Genomic DNA, 5,000 nt, shown 5'->3' on the forward strand with positions numbered 1-5,000 from the left:
TAAGTAATAAAAAAACACACACACACACAGACACACACACACACACATGCATGAACGCTTGTGCGCCCGCACCCTCTCACAACATATATCACGCTGATAAAAATCAGTAAACTAACATTAAGATGCATGGAATCCTTTAAATCACAAGCACGTACACACAACGTAACGCTTGCCTGTGCTCAGCCACACAGTCCCACACAAAATGCCTGCGCCCAGGCACTCGCCGACCGTAGAGTTCAGGTGGTGCTGGGAACGGGGAGAGGGGAGGGGGCGGTGGGGGGGGCTGGGTGGGGGGGAGGGGGGGGGGGGGCAGGAGGGGTAGTGTCACAGTCCTATGAGTGAGTGTATTGCATGCTTTGATTGTGTGCGCGAATAGCTGAAGGAAGGAATGAACTAATGTAACAAAGATGTTCTTGCGCGTGGAGCTATGAACCTGCCACTTTTGTCCGATCGTCGACTATTAATGTCATCATGTAGTGGGTGTGTTTCGTCTGTCAAAAATGTTTTCAGTCTGTCAGTCAAGTTTGTCGTGTTTGGTCAAGTTTCCCCCCAAGAAAACTTACGGTCAATTCTCACACCAACATACCACAGCCCTCACAGATACAGTGTATGAAGGGTTAAAGGCTCCTCTACCACAGACCTCACAGACACACGTGTATAAAGGGTTAAAGGTTCCTCTGCTACAGACCCTACAGATACACGTGTATGAAGGGTTAAAGGCTCCTCTACCACAGACCTCACAGACACACGTGTATAAAGGGTTAAAGGTTCCTCTGCTACAGACCCTACAGATACACGTGTATAAAGGGTTAAAGGTTCCTCTACCACAGACCCTACAGATACACGTGTATAAAGGGTTAAAGTTCCTCTACCACAGACCTCACAGATACACGTGTATAAAGGGTTAAAGGTTCCTCTGCCACAGACCTCACAGATACACGTGTATAAAGGGTTAAAGGTTCCTCTACCACAGACCTCACAGATACACGTGTATAAAGGGTTAAAGGCTTCTCTACCACAGACCTCACAGATACACGTGTATAAAGGGTTAAAGGTTCCTCAGCCACAGCCCTCACAGATACACGTGTATAAAGGGTTAAAGGCTCCTCTGCCACAGACCTCACAGATACACGTGTATAAAGGGTTAAAGGCTCCTCTACCACAGACCTCACAGATACACGTGTATAAAGGGTTAAAGGCTCCTCTACCACAGACCTCACAGATACACGTGTATAAAGGGTTAAAGGTTCCTCTACCACAGACCTCACAGATACACGTGTATAAAGGGTTAAAGGCTCCTCTGCCACAGACCTCACAGATACACGTGTATAAAGGGTTAAAGGTTCCTCAGCCACAGCCCTCACAGATACACGTGTATAAAGGGTTAAAGGCTTCTCTGCCACAGACCCTACAGATACACGTGTATAAAGGGTTAAAGGCTCCTCTGCCACAGACCCTACAGATACACGTATATAAAGGGTTAAAGGTTCCTCTGCCACAGACCCATACCCCACAATTATGGAAAACGAACCCGAAGGAGATAACCACACCTTCTCACGGTCCAAGCAGATCTAAAGCCAAGAAGAGGAGGTGTGTTGCCAAAACAAGGTCACTGCAATTATCACAAAGGGATCAGGCGTGTAGAATCTAACAACAAAGCAGGCCGAGAAATATCCCCACTCCCACCCCACCCACAGCATTAGATAAAGACCACGCTTATTTAAAGAATAGTACTGAATAGAGGTAATAATAAAATGATAATGACAATGCTCATTTAAACGATGCATTGAAAAAAAGGCAGTCTTCATTTAATCGTTACACTCAATGGGGGTAATCCTCATTTAAATGACAGCATTAGATAAATGCAGCACACATTTCCATGACAGCATTAAACAGAGGCAATACTAAACGATAGCATTAAATAAACGCAAAGCCAATCGATTAAACGTTAACATTGACTGCATCATTCGATAGACGCACCACTCATTTAAACGTCAGCATAAACGTCAATGCTCATGTAACTGTTAACTGTACGTAACGGCAAAACACGTCTACACTATAACATTGGGTGAAGGCAATACTCATCTTTAAACGGTAACATTGACTATACCATAAATTAAAGGCAACACTCATTCAAATGACATCACCAGAAAAAACCCCATGCTCAAACGTTACAAAATTGCTCATTTTAAACGATAGCAATGAATAATGACAATGCTCACGAAAGCAATACCGTTGAATATAGTACTGAATAAAAGCAGTACTCGTTTCAAGAACAGCACCAGACAGAGTCTATTTTCACTTTAAAGGATACCGTTTCGCAAAAAGAATTAAATAAAAAGAATATAGAAAAAAAAAAAAGCATCAAAGACAGGAAATACTCAGCATTATTTCAGTTCAACTGAATTCAAAAGACTTGACTGTCGGCTTCAGAAAGTTAAAAGAGAAAACATTTTTTTCATGTTCAATGAAATGTTCGTCAGCTGACTAACAAGTAACGAGAAAATGAAGGAAAAATTGCTGTACCCTTTCTTGATTACCACGCACACATCAAGTAAAATGAGAAAGAGCCAGGTGAGAAAAATATAGCACTGTAACACACACACGAAACAGAAATAAACGAATAGCCCGCATGCCTTCTCCTCATCACCGTTTACACACCCATCACCAGGTAAAGACAACAACAAAACAACAACAATCAGGTAAAGACAACAACAAAAAACAACAACAATCAGGTAAAGACAACAACAAAACAACAACGATCATGTAAAGACAACAACAAAAAACAACAACAATCATGTAAAGACAACAACAAAAAACAACAACAATCACGTAAAGACAACAACAAAACAACAACAATCATGTAAAGACAACAACAAAACAACAACAATCAGGTAAAGACAACAACAACAATCAGGTAAAGACAACAACAAAAAACAACAACAATCAGGTAAAGACAACAACAAAACAACAACAATCAGGTAAAGACAACAACAAAACAACAACAATCATGTAAAGACAACAACAAAAAACAACAACAATCAGGTAAAGACAACAACAAAACAACAACAATCAGGTAAAGACAACAACAAAGTAACAACAATCAGGTAAAGACAACAACAAAACTACAACAATCATGTAAAGACAACAACAATCAGGTAAAGACAACAACAAAACAACAACAACAATCAGGTAAAGACAACAACAAAACAACAACGATCAGGTAAAGACAACAACAATCAGGTAAAGACAACAACAAAACAACAACAATCAGGTAAAGACAACAACACAAAACAACAACAATCAGGTAAAGACAACAACAAAAAACAACAACAATCAGGTAAAGACAACAACAAAACAACAACAATCAGGTAAAGACAACAACAAAACAACAACAATCAGGTAAAGACAACAACAAAACAACAACAATCATGTAAAGACAACAACAAAACAACAACAATCATGTAAAGACAACAACAAAAAACAACAACAATCAGGTAAAGACAACAACAAAACAACAACAATCATGTAAAGACAACAACAAAACAACAACAATCAGGTAAAGACAACAAAACAACAACAATCAGGTAAGACAAATATCAAAGATAAAATTTTAAAAAACAACAACATGAACAACAAAAACCGTTTCATTTCCCAAGACCAATTTCTATCAACAGCTGAAAGTCTGCTAAAAACAAAGTTTCAAAGTACGACTAAGATTATGGACATGTAATGCATCCCTCCCCCTCCGACCCCCCCCCCCCCCCCCCCCCCCCCCACACACACACACATTCCTAAAGAATAGGATAATAAAAATGCTAAACGACATGATAAGAAGAAGAAGAAGAAGAAAACAAAGCAACAATAATGATATGATGATAATAATAATAATAGATGAGGATGATGAGGATGAACAAACTCATAAAACATGAAACAAGATAATAGCAATACTCACTTGAATGATCGCTGTGGAAAACAACAAACCCCTCCCCCAAAAAACAGGACAGCCGACCTGTCAACAGACCAAGTTGAAGTGGCTTCGTGTCAAACCGTGAAACCTCACTCGAGCCAGTGACAGCGGTGACGTCATTTAGACTTCGTTTCCACAGTCCCGCTTCTTTCCATTCTACCGTGCTCCGACAGTGGTGACAGTCTGTTCTGTCAATGGCTTCCTTGGAGCTCCTTGTTCATGTGTGTGTGTGTGTGTGTGTGTGTGTGTGTGTGTGCTCGCGCGATTGAAATAAATAAAGAAATATTCCTTAAAATATGCATAATATCGGCTGTTCGTAGACGGTAGATGCCTTCGCACAGGACACTGCGGCCTCCGAGCACACCTGAAGAGGATTGGAGTGGCAGCCACATCCCTATGTGATTGCGGCCAGGCTGACCAGACCCCATCCCATATTCTCCAAGACTGCCCCCTGTATGAGAAGATGCGGCAGCAGTCCTGGCCTGGGGGTGCTGACCTCAACACCAAGCTCTGGAGGACGGTAGCCGATCTTCACCGGACGTCCGAGTTTGTGACATCCCTCGGACTTCGACCCTGACTGTGTAGCTGTCGAACGCAAAGAAGATGAAGAAGAGGCTGTTCGTAATTCGTGAGAAACCCAAATCATCCCATGATGGGAGACAAACTTTCGGTTTGCGAAACTCACAATAAGCGGTATGTGCAATCGATGAAGAACACACCATCACGCTGTAGAAACTACAAATGTCAAAGTGAAGACAGTGAGGAAATGTCCAAACCAAAACTCGGAAAAAAAAGAGCTGCATAGTTTAAAAGAAATGAATAGATGCTAAAAAAAACAACCCCAAAAACAACAACAAAAAAACATCAGTAATACATTGACATAGCATTTCTTTAAAAAGAATGTGAAGACATCCGTCACATAATTTATCCGTATTGTCTCAAGAAATGTTTATTTATTTACTTATTTATCTATGTATTTATTCAGATGTTTTACTATAGCGCATATTCTTGAAGCTCTATGCATTTTACA

At 40.7% G+C, this 5,000-nt stretch overlaps 1 protein-coding gene across 5 annotated transcripts in view; it reads right to left on the bottom strand.

The window, feature by feature from the left end:
• The window catches only part of LOC143297204 (carbohydrate sulfotransferase 9-like), a 37,627-nt gene extending 33,535 nt beyond the window's left edge, over nucleotides 1–4,092 (bottom strand). For 3 of the 5 annotated variants that reach the window (XM_076609412.1, XM_076609411.1, XM_076609408.1), the window contains exon 1: nucleotides 3,956–4,092. The gene's annotated coding sequence lies outside the window, so the exon portion shown is untranslated. Of the gene's footprint in view, nucleotides 1–116; nucleotides 189–1,550; nucleotides 1,613–3,955 lie in introns of those variants that run through there. The other 2 variants (XM_076609410.1, XM_076609409.1) reach the window with 2 other exon arrangements.
• Nucleotides 4,093–5,000: the final 908 nt, after the last annotated feature.

The sequence above is a fragment of the Babylonia areolata genome, chromosome 22 (assembly GCF_041734735.1).
Source record: "Babylonia areolata isolate BAREFJ2019XMU chromosome 22, ASM4173473v1, whole genome shotgun sequence".
Lineage (NCBI taxonomy): Eukaryota > Metazoa > Mollusca > Gastropoda > Neogastropoda > Buccinidae > Babylonia > Babylonia areolata.